A 13,010-nucleotide genomic window follows, 5' to 3' on the forward strand; every position below is an offset into this window, starting at 1 on the left:
TTTTAAAAAATTATATTTTTCAGATACCTTTTGATTTTTATAGCCAAATATCTATTTATGGTTACCTCCTACTCTTAAGCCATTAAATACTCTTTGTATTATTTTTCTTTCTCATTCTTTCAGATTTTTCTCCACCCTCTCTCTATCAACGCCAGTATCTCTCTCTCAACTGCCATGGAAATCCATATCAAAACTTCAATCATAAACACTGTACTCTTCCTTCTCCATCCAAAAACCATATCAAAACACTAAATTTTTTGAATAATTTATCTAAATTAAAGACGATGCCGAGAATAGGAATGAGAACTCTTAATTGGTTTTCTCTTGAACATTCAACAACTGATAGTACTTCTCCGTCTACTTCTCAATTCTCTTCCCCTTTGCGTTTCGGATTTTTACCTTCTCGGCCGAGTTTTTCAGAAGCGCTGATAGATCGAACTCTAGAAATGGTGAGGAGACCCGTTTTAGCCTCTTTGTTGCAGGTTGCTTGAATAGATCCATTAGGGTTTTAGGGTTTTTCATTGTAATTCAATATATCTTGTTGTATTCCATGTATTTCATTGTATTCACTGCCTTTTTTTCCCATTGTATTTCAATGTATCCCGCTATATTATATGTATTTCATTATATTCACTGTCTCGCTATATTCCATGAATATATTCATATGTTTTTTTAATTAATATAATTTATGTATTCAGATGTATTATATAATTTTTCTGAAGATTGCTATATTTTTGTGGTATTTTTCTGTTGAGAATCTTTTTTTATAACTGAAAATACAAAATTTATGTGTTATAATTGAGTTTGTTGAGTTATATTAGGAGTCTATTATGTTAATTGATTCACTTTCCATTTACAGTAGAATCCCCTATTTCACACCGTGAATACAGTTGAATACAGTTGAATACAATAATCCGTCAAGCTGTAATCTCATATTTCACTCCATGAATACAGTCGAATACACTCGAATACAACAAGTGATTAGCTGGACTTCCCTAATTCATGCCTATTTTTGCTACTATATTCATGAATACAATAGCTTAAATACATCAAATACATTTTAATTTTTTTGAAGACAAATCCATCATTGAAGGGCTAGAGGCCGGATCGCTCACTCAACAATTTCTGCTTCTCCCAATGGGAGCCTTTACTAGTAAGGGCGCGTGGAACCGGGGAGGCGGATGAGACTCTATTTAAAGGCTTCAGGTAACCACACAAAAGGTATCTATAATCCGTAATATAGCGAATGGTATCTATAAATGGCTAATTACTACCAAAAGATAGTGCTTTATGAAAATTTCTCTTAAAGAAATATGGTCTGCAATTTAAAACATGATTCTTGCATATGGGTTAATTTTTAGATATTGGCAAAATTCAGATAATGGGCTAAAGGCCCACTTAAATTGATCTGCATGTGTTGGAAGATTTAAGAATATGGGCTTAAGACCCACTTTTAATGCTGAAACTAGTAGCTGGGGCTTCTTCTCTTTTTTTTTTTTAATTCTCTGCAGAATTTAAAAAAGGGAAATTACCAGCTATGTCCATTTATAAGTAGCTCATTACAAAAATTGGCCAATTGATAAAATATTACTAATATTAGCCAAATTAGTCAATTAGCTATTTATAGCAAAAAAAATATCAAATTTTTGCTTTGTTTTGAGTGAGTGTTATTAGAATAGATTGGACACAACTTAAGGAGCTTGAATCTCAGTTTTGGGATGATTTGGTGAAGTTTTGAGGTGATTTGAATTGAAAATTCGAAGTAAAAGCTGAACATGTAAAAAAAATGATATGTGTATCATACTGTGTATCATTTATGTATCATATTTGTATCAATTGTGTATCACATGTATATCCATGTATACCTGTGTGTGAGATACATGCGTGATACATGTTTGATACATGTGTAGCAGAAGACTTTTTTTAACTCGATTTAATTACGAATTTTAATACAAAACCAATCCAAATCACCTCCAATCTTCCTCAAATTTTGTACATTGACTTATCTATATATTTTTAATGAGTTTCAACTATACCCATTGAAAAAGTTCTTTTTTTGTTTAGATTTTTGGAATATTGTATAGATTTTTGTATTTCATCACCTTATTTGCTATCCCATCCATGAAATTTCTTTCCGTCTTGTATGTAATGTTGCTAATCACGCTTAAAAATATGGAATGTGATCTTTGCATGTGATTCTTTGATAGAAAGAACCCTATTATTTGGTTTTTCATTTTTTGTTGGCTAGTTTTGGTAAGTCTATGACTAATGGCTAGAGGTTGATAAGTTGAGATTTATTTGGGACATTTGTGTAAGTTTCCCTTTACAAAAATGGCTGAAGGCCTATTTTTAAATGTCTTATTTCATTTTATTTTGGGCTAATGCCTAAATAAAATTCAAATTAAATTCAAATTTTTTAAAGTAAAATTTAAGATTATAAAATTAGTCATATGGACCTAATTTTTCGTATATAAATTTACTATTTATATTCTTTAATGAAAAATATAATTATTTTATATCCCAACTGCTTTAAATGTTAATTTAATTAGCATTAAATTTATTTGTTAATTTATTTAACATGCTTGAAATATTAGTTGTTTTAACATTACTCATGTTAATTAGTTTAACACATGCTTTATGTTAATTTGTTGAACATGAAATTAATATTAATTATTTTAATATTAATATTACTTGTTAATTTGTTGTATTAATTAGTTTAACATTAAAAAATTTATGTGAATTTGTATAGCATGTAATAAATGTTAATTAGTTTGACATTAACTTCTTTTCCATACTTATATAAGTTTATTTGTTAACTTATGATCGATATGAGATTATAAAATCATGGAAGGTAATTATGTTATCTTAAACATGATTAAGACACTTAGCTAGATAATTGAATAGGTTAATTTTCATAATATTTTAATTTTTGGACGATGAATGGGAACATAGTGAACTCTCGACTCCATAATTAATATATATATATATATATATATATATATATATATATATATATATATATATATATATATATATATATATATATATTTATTTATTTATTAACTTAATTAATTGATGCTTAATGTCATAATATGTATGTATGTTGAACATAGTGCCTGACGTTATTTTTGTTTATATGATCCTCTAATATTTTTATGTTGTTAAAGAATGGCTACTACTTCGAAAAATATTGTTGCTGAACTCAAAAAAGGGTTAAAACTTAATGGCGATAACTATGAGACCTTGAACTTGAAAGTCCAGTATGTCCTAGAAGAGCAAGAGGCTATAGAGGCCATTAACAATGTCATGAATGAGCCTGAGGAAGGCAACACTGCTCAACATAGGCGTCGGCGTGAAGCCTATGACAGTTGGAAGAAAAAGAACTCCACTGCTTGCATTACGTTGTTGAGCACCTTGGATTAGGGGTGTACATGGACCAGGTTGGTTCGGTTTTTATCAAAACCAAACCAAATCAATTATATCGGTTTGGATTGGTTCAATTTTGTCGGATTTTTTGGGTTTTCTGTTTTTTTTGTTACATGAATATTATTTCAATCTTACTTTATTAAAATTATAGATAAAGCTTTGATAAGTAAATATATGTTTAGTAAATATGAAAAAATTGACAAACATATGATCTATTAAAATATTCTAATGGGAGAATTTTTTAGTAACACATGATAGTTATTTTCTTAGTCGTCTAACAATAATTTTTCGTTAATTTACGCTCTCAAGGTTAATACATGAGAGGAATCCCAAATATTTCTACATTTTCTAAAGAAAAATCACTATAAACTCTTAAAAATATAAATAAAATTTATATATTTATATGTCGGTTTGGTTCGGTTTTTTTTACTCAATACCAAACGAAGTCAAACTAAACCTAGTCGGGTTTTTTAATCGGTTTGGTTTGGCCTTTTGGTTTGGTGCGGTTTTCCGGGTCGGTTTGAACACCTCTACCTTGGATGATGACATTACAAGGGAGTTTAAGGATCGCCAAAGAGCTATGGATCTTTGAAATGCTTTAAGGAGTAGGTTTGGTACTTGAACACCCAAAACAGTCAATGAAAAGACATATGAGGCAAATGACAAATATGACTAGGGAGTTGAAAGATGCTGGTCAAGAGTTGATTGATGAACAACAAATTCAAGTTGTCATACGCTCTTTGCCTAGTTCTTGATATCATATAAAAATGCATTTAACCGATAATGAGCGAATCACAACTTTGGAAGATATCCGGAGGCATCTTGACTTTGGTCAACATTTTGAGCAAACGGACCTGGATCTGGGTTCCGACGATCCCTGGAGGTCTGTAGTAAAATATGGGACTTGGGCGTATGTCCGGAAACGAATTCCGAGGTCCCAAACCTTAGATATCAGTTTTTGAAAGAAATTGTTTTGTTGAATTATTTATGAAATAAAGAAAAGAATTAATGTTTGAAACTATTGGTATCAGGTTCGTATTTTGGTCCCGGAGCCCGATACAAACTTGTTAAAGTATTTAAATGATAATTGTGAAATTTGGTGAAAAATGGAGTTTATTTGACGTGATTTGGACCTTCGGTTGAAGAGTTATGAACTTTAAGTGTTATTGATGAAAATGATGAGCTTTGAGATTTAATTCATAGTTTCACATGTTATTTTCATGATTTGATTGCACGATCAAGTCCGTATGATGTTTTTGGGTTAGTGTGCATGTTTGGTTTGGAGCCCCAAGGGCTCGGGTGAGTTTTGGATAGGCCACAGAGTGTTTTGAACTTAGGAAGTTTCGGATTTTCAACTGCTATATGTTGCAGGTCTACAGGCTTCGCAATTGCGAGCTCGCATTTGCGAGAGACCCATCACAATTGTGATGATGGGTTGGGGTAGGAACCCTTGTATTTGCGAGGCTTATGTCGCAAATGCGACTTCAACAGGGACCGCAAATGTGAACAATTGTTTGCAATTGCGAAGACAGCAGGATTTGGCCTACCTTCGTATTTGTGAAGCCTGGGCCGCATTTGCGAGTTTGCATTTTCGAACCTGACTTCGCAAATGCGATATCTGCACCTGTGCAAATTACAACTTGGCCGAAAATCTCTCATTTTTCAAACCCTTTCAAAACCAAAACACTCTTGGGCGATTTTTCAAAGAGAAGTACTCTCCCAAATCGATTGTAAGTCATTTCTAACTTGTTTTTATTAATCTTTAACATATTTCCCATGATTTCAACTCAAAATCAAAGGTTTTCATCTGGGAAAATGAGTGTTTTGGGTAGAACCTAGGTTTTTCAAATTTTGGGGATTTGGACCTCGATTTGAGGTCCGATTTCAAAACAAATTATATATTTGATTTCGTGGGGGAATGGGTAATTGGGTTTTGGTTCGAACCTCAGGTTTTGACCATGTGGTCCCGGGGGAAATTTTTGACTTTTCGGAAAAAACTTTAGAAAACCTATTTTCATGCATTGGAATTGATTCATTTAGCATTTATTGATATAGTTAAGTAACTTGTGGCTAGATACGAGCGAATTGGTAGTGGAATCAAGAGGTAAATTGATAGTTAAGACTTGAATTGTATTCATGGCATCGAGGTAAGTGTTTGGTCTAGCCTTAGCTTGAGGGATTACGAGTTGTGTCCTATTTGCTATGTGTTATTTGTTGACTACGACGTATAGGCATGGTGACGAGTATCTATATGTTGGTGTCAAGCATGCCCGTGAGTCTTATATTATGACTATTGTAACTCCTTTGTATTGTTCACGCCTTATGTGATGATTTTTATTGTTGAGCAAAGCTTGTGGAAGTAATAGTGGTATTTGAATATTGAAGAGTGTTGGCTCAGGTTGTATAATGAATTGTGGAAGTATAATTGACAATTGAACCTTATAGAGCATTGGCTCAAGTTGTGAAGTAAATGTGAAAAGAGAAGATGTTTATTATATTGTCTCCCTTGCTGGGATGTTGTTGCTTTTAATGCTAGATTATTGTTTGGTTAGACCAGTCGGGTCACCAACTTTGACTTGGGATCAGTTTTCTCAGCTATTTTTAAAGAAGTTTCTTCCTGTCACTCAGAGAGAGTGAGGAGGTTCATTGAGGGACTCATTCATCCCGCTCAGTCAGCTAGAGGTAGAGGTAGAGGTGCTAGAGGTGGAGGTAGAGGTATTAGAGGTGGAGGTCAGGCCGCTAGAGGTGGAGGCCAGTTAGCAGCAGGCCGTCCCAAAGATGTAGTTCAGAGTAGTGGGGACCAGCCCCGATGTTATGCTCTTCCATACAGGCCTGAGGCTGAGGCTTCCGATGCTGTTATCATAGGTACTGTTCTAGTTTGTAGTAGAGATGCTTCAGTTCTATTTGATCTAGGATCTACGTACTCTTATGTGTCATCTTATTTTGTACCATATCTGGTTATGCCTAGTTATTCTTTGAGTGCTCCTGTATATGTGTCTATACTGGTAGGTGATTCTATTGTGGTAGATCGTGTCCATCGTTCATGTATAGTTGTGATTGGGGGTCTTGAGACTCGTGTAGATTTGTTACTTTTGGACATGGTTGATTTTGATGTCATATTGGGGATGGACTAGTTATCACCTTGCCACGCTATATTGGACTGGCATGCTAAGACTGTGACCTTAACCTTGTCGGGTTTACCTTATTTAGAGTGGAGAGGGACTCCTGGTCATTCTACCCGTAGTGTTATCTCATATATGAAGGCTCGACGTATGGTCGAGAAGGGGTGTTTGGACTATTTGGCATATGTTCGCGATCCTAGTGCGGAGGTTCCTTCTATTGATTCTGTGCCTATTGTTCGTGAGTTTCTTGAGGTATTTCTTTCAGATCTGCCGGGTATGCCACCCGACAGGGATATTGACTTCTGCATTGACTTGGCTCAGGGCACTCAGCCCATTTCTATTCCGCCGTATCGTATGGCCTCGCCTGAGTTGAAAGAATTGAAGGGGCAGTTGCAAGACTTGCTTGAAAAAGGTTTCATTAGACCTAGTGTTTCGCCTTGGGGTGCGCCAGTGTTGTTTGTTAAGAAGAAGGACAAATCGATGAGAATGTGTATAAATTACCGACAGTTGAACAAGGTTACAATCAAGAATAAGTATCCATTGCCGAGGATTGATGATTTGTTTGATCAGCTTCAGGGTGCCAAGGTACTTTTGAAGATTGACTTGAGATCTGGCTACCATCAGTTGAGGATTAGGGCATCCGATGTCCCTAAGACAACTTTCCGCACTCGGTACGGGCATTATGAGTTCTTGGTGATGTCATTCGGGTTGACAAATGCCCCCGCAACTTTTATGGATTTGATGAACCAAGTGTTCAGGCCTTACTTGGATTCGTTCGTGATAATCTTTATTGATGATATTTGATCTATTCCCGCAGCCGGGAGGAGCATGAGCAGCATCTGAGAGTGGTCCTCTAGACTTTGAGAGATAGTTAGTTGTATGCGAAGTTTTCGAAGTGTGAGTTCTGGTTGAGTTCAGTTGCATTCTTGGGTCATGTTTTATCAGCAGAGGGTATTTAGGTAGATCCAAAGAAGATTGAGGAAGTCAAGAACTGGCCTAGACCAACATTAGCTACAGAGATCCATAGTTTCTTAAGATTGGCAGGCTATTATCGTCGGTTTGTAGAGGGGTTTTCATCTATTGCAGCCCCGATGACCAGGTTAACCCAGAAGGGTGAACAGTTCAGGTGGTTGGACGAGTGTGAGGCAAACTTTCAGAAGCTCAAGACAGCTTTGACTACGGCGCTGGTGTTGGTTTTGCCCATAGGTTCAGGGCCTTATACCGTTTATTGTGATGTATCTCGTATTGGGCTTGGTGCGGTGTTGATGCAGGATGACAAGGTCATTGCTTATGCTTCGCGTCAGTTGAAGATTCATGAGAAGAACTATCCGGTTTGGAGGCATTATCTATATGGTGTGGCATGTGAGGTGTTCACGGACCACAAGAGTCTGCAGTACTTGTTCAAGCAGAATGAGCTAAATTTCAGGCAGAGAATGTGATTGGAGCTGTTAAAAGACTATGATATCACCATCTTATATCATTCGGGAAAGGCCAATGTGGTGGCCGATGCTTTGAGTAGGAAGTCAGCAAGTATGGGAAGTCTTCCTAATATTCCGGTCGGTGAGAGACCGCTTGCCTTTGATGTTCAGGCGTTGGCCAATCAGTTCGTGAGGTTGGATGTTTCTAAGCCCAGCCGCGTGTTAGCTTGCACAAGCGCCCATTCTTCATTATTGGAGTGTATCCGAGATCGGCAGTATGATGATCCTCATTTGTGTGTCCTTAGAGACACAGTGCAGCACGGAGGCGCCAAACAGGTTACATTAGGAGACGATGGAGTTTTGAGGCTACAGGGTCGAGTTTGTGTGCCTAATGTGGATGGACTCCGGGAGTTGATTTTAGAGGAGGCCCATAGTTCCCAGTACTCTATTCATCCGGGCGCCACTAAGATGTATCAGGATTTGCGACAGTATTATTGGTGGAGGAGAATGAAGAAGGACATTGTTGCATATGTGGCTCGGTGTTTGAATTGTCAGCAAGTTAAGTATGAGCATCAGAGGCCTGGTGGTTTGTTCTAGAAGATTGAGATTACTGAGTGGAAGTGGAAGCGTATCACTATGGACTTCGTTGTTGGACTCCCACAGACTCAGAGGAAGTTCGATGCAGTGTGGGTTATTGTTGATAGGCTGGCCAAGTCAGCACACTTCATTCTGGTAGTAGTCTCCTATTCTTCTGAGAGGTTAACTGAGATCTATATCCGGGTGATTGTTCGCCTTCATGGTGTGCCCGTGTATATCATTTCGGACCGAGGTACGCAGTTTACCTCATATTTCTGGAGAGCAGTTCAGCGAGAGTTGGGCACCCGGGTTGAGTTGAGCACATCATTTCATCCTCAGACAGACGGGCAGTCCGAGCACACTTTTCAGATTTTCGAGGATATGCTCCGAGCTTGTGTCATTGACTTTGGAGGCTCGTAGGATCAGTTCTTGCCTCTAGTAGAGTTTGCCTACAACAACAACTACCAATCGAGTATCCAGATGGCTCCTTATGAGGCTTTATATGGTAGGCGATGTTGGTTACCGGTTGGATGGTTTGAGCCGGGAGAGGCTTAGTTGTTGGGTACGGATCTAGTACAGGATGCCTTGGACAAGGTCAGGATCATTTAGGATAGGCTTCGTACAGCCCAATCCAGGAAAAAGAGTTATGCCGACCGTAAGGTTTGTGATTTGGCATTCATGGTCGGTGAGCAGGTGTTGCTTCAGGTGTCACCTATGAAGGGCGTGATGAGATTTGGGAAGAAGGGCAAGCTTAGCCCTAGGTTCATTGGCCCATTTGAGATTCTTGGTCGAGTGGGAGAGGTGGCTTACAAACTTGCATTGCGGCCGAGCTTATCAGCCGTGCATCCAGTGTTTCATGTGTCCATGCTTCGGAAGTATCATGACGGTTCATCCCACGTGTTAGATTTCAGCACTGTCCAGTTGGACAAGGACTTGTCCTATGAGGAGGAGCCGGTAGCTATTCTACACCGGCAGGGTCGTCAGTTGATATCGAAGAGTTTACCTTCTGTTCGTGTTCAGTGGAGAGGTCATCTTGCTAAGGCATCAACCTGGGAGTCCGAGTCCAATATGCGGAGCCGTTATCCCCATCGTTTCCTCGACTCAGGTACTTCCTTCTTATGTCCATTCGAGGACGAACAATTATTTTAGAGGTGGAGGATGTGATGACCTTTTACTTGTGTTAGAAACAAATTCAGTATTCCAAGGCCTTAAAACCTCCTTTTTACCTCACCTCGATTTGCGTGCATGGTCCAGACCTATATCCGGAAAGCCTTTTATGTGAAAATATGAGAAATAGAAATTTCTAGAGTTAAAATCTAATTATGGTTGACTTTGATCAACATTTTGAGAAAACGGACTCGGATCTGTGTTTCGACGATCCCAAGAGGTCCGTAGTAAAATATGGGACTTGGGCGTATGCCCAGAAACGAATTCCGAGGTCCCAAGCCTTAGAAATCAATTTTTGAAAGAAATTATTTTGCTGAATTATTTATGAAATAAAGAAAAGAATTAATATTTGAAACCATTGGTGTCGGGCCCGTATTTTGGTCCCGGAGCCCGGTAGAAACTTGTTAATGTTTTTAAATGATAACTGTGAAATTTGGTGAAAATGGAGTTTATTTGATGTGATTTGGACCTCCGGTTGAAGAGTTATGGACTTTAAGTGTTATTGATTAAAATGATGAGTTTTGAGGTTTAATTCATAGTTTTACATGTTATTTTCATGATTTGATTGCACGAGCGAATCCGTATGATATTTTTGGGTTAGTGTGCATGTTTGTTTTGGAGCCCCAAGGGCTCGGGTGAGTTTTGTATAGGCCACAGAGTGTTTTGAACTTAGGAAGTTTCAGATTTTCAATTGCTGTGTGTTGCAGGTCTGCAAGCTTTGCAATTGCGAACTTGCATTTGCGAGAGACCCATCACAATTGCGATGATGGGCTGGGGCAGGAACCCTCTCATTTGCGAGGCTTATGTCGCAAATGCGACTTCAACAGGGACCGCAAATACGAACAATTGTTCGCAATTGCGAAGACAGCAGGATCTGGCCTACCTTCGCATTTGCAAAGCCTGGGCCGCATTTGCGAGTTCGCATTTGCGAACCTGACTTCGCAAATGCGATATCTACACCTGTGCAAATTATAACTTAGCCGAAAATCTCTCATTTTTCAAACCCTTTCAAAACTAAAACGCTCTTGGGCGATTTTTCAAAGACAAATACTCTCCCAAATCGATTGTAAGTCATTTCTAACTTGTTTTTATTAATCTTTAACATCTTTTCTCATGATTTCATCTCAAAATCAAAGGTTTTCATGGGGAAAATGGGTGTTTTGGGTAGAACCTAGATTTTTCAAATTTTTGGGATTTGGACCTCGATTTGAGGTCCGATTTCAAAACAAATTGTATATTTGGGTTCGTGGGGGAATGTGTAATTAGGTTTTGGTTCGAACCTTGGGTTTTGACCATGTGGGCCCGGGGGCGATTTTTGACTTTTTGGGAAAAACTTTAGAAAACCTATTTTCATGCATTGGAATTGATTCATTTAGCATTTATTGATATATTTAAGTAACTTGTGGCTAGATACTAGCGAATTGGTGGTGGAATCAAGAGGTAAAACGATAGTTGAGACTTGAATTATGTTCGTGGCATCGAGGTAAGTGTTTGGTCTAGCCTTAGCTTGAGGGATTATGAGTTGTGTCCTATTTGCTATATGTTATTTGTTGAGTACGACATATAGGCATGGTGACGAGTATCTATACGTTGATGTAAAGCATGCCCGTGAGTCTTATATTATGACTATTATGACGCCTTTGTATTTTTCATGCCTTATGTTTTGATTTCTGTTGTTGAGCAAAGCTTGTGGAAGTAATAGTGGTATTTGAATATTGAAGAGCGTTGTTTCAGGTTGTATAATGAATTGTGGAAGTATAATTGGCAATTGAACCTTATAGAGCATTGGCTCAAGTTGTGAAGTAAGTTGTAAAGTAAATGTGAAAAAGAGAAGTGGTTTATTATATTGTCTCCCTTGCCGGGATGTTGTTGCTTTTAATGTTATCTCCCTTGCCGGGATGTTTATGCCTTTGATATTGTTCCCTTGCCGGGATTTTATTGTGATTTTATTTACTTCCTTTCCCTTATTGTTTGTGATTGTTTTTTGGGTGAGGAATAATGTTAAAGCACGAAGGGTGATGCCGTGCATTATTTTGGTAAGAGAGTGTTAAAGCACGAAGGGTGATGCTGTGCTGCACGATGTACCATTCCGTGCCTTTATACGAGTGATAATGCATGAAGGATCATTTCGTGTCATAATTATGTGAGGTAAAAGAAAGAAGGGTGATGTCGTGCCATTTATATTGATTTTATAGTGAGGATGAGAGTAAAAACACGAAGGGTGATGTCGTGCACTTGTCCCTGATTTTCCTGATTAAATAACTAAGTTATGGTGTTCTTTACATTTATTTACTGATTTTCTGTTGTTACTTGACTTTATTGTGATGTTATTGATTACCTTTCCCTAATTGATTTATGATTGTTGCTTGGGTGAGGAAGAGCGTAAAGCACGAAGGATGATGCCGTGCATTGTTTTGGTGAGAGAGTGTTAAAGCACGAAGGGTGATGCCGTGTATTGTTTTGGTGAGATAGTGTTAAAGCACAAGGGTGATGCCGTGCACTTGTCTTTGATTTCCGAAGTTTTATTGATAACTGAGTTTTGGTTTCTCTTCATTTAATTGTTTGTTTTCTGTTGATACTTGTTGTACCCCACAACATGATTCCCCCTTCTAATTTTCTATTGAAATGTGGTGATCCTCATATTTATTTGTTGTTATTCTATTATTATTCGATGTCCCCACAGTATGTTTTCCCCCTCCCATCCTTAACTGTATATTTCTACTTTTAATTTTTGTTGTATATGATTTAACTACACAGGTTTTTTTGGTAGTCCGGTCCTAGCCTCATCACTACTTCGCCGAGGTTAGGCTAAGCACTTACCAGCACATGGGGTCGGTTGTGCTGATACTACACTCTGCACTATTTGCAGATCCCGATACTGGAGCATTCGGATCGTAGTTTTGGGTTACTGCCTTTAGTCCATTCGGAGATCCGAGGTAGTCCTGCAGGCATCCGCAGGCCCTGGCGTCTCCCTCTATCCTTTCATCCCGTTTCATTTACGTATTTCAGAAACAATGTCGTATTTATTTTTTGGACCTTGTTTGTAGTATTCCTAGACCGTCTATGAAGTTGTGACACTAGTTCTGGTAGTCTTTGTTTAAGAAATTGTATTGGAAATATTTAAATAGTTTTATTTGTTTCTTCCGTTTGTTTAAATTCTGATGTTTATAAACTGTTGGTTCATAATTGTTAAAGGATTAAAAAAAATAGGAAAAGGTAAATTGTTCAAACGGTTGGCTTGCCTAGCTTTCACTAGTAGGCGCCATCACGACTCCCGAGGGTGAAAAATACGGGTCGTGAC

Source organism: Nicotiana tabacum, chromosome 16 (assembly GCF_000715075.1).
Source record: "Nicotiana tabacum cultivar K326 chromosome 16, ASM71507v2, whole genome shotgun sequence".
Taxonomy (NCBI): domain Eukaryota; kingdom Viridiplantae; phylum Streptophyta; class Magnoliopsida; order Solanales; family Solanaceae; genus Nicotiana; species Nicotiana tabacum.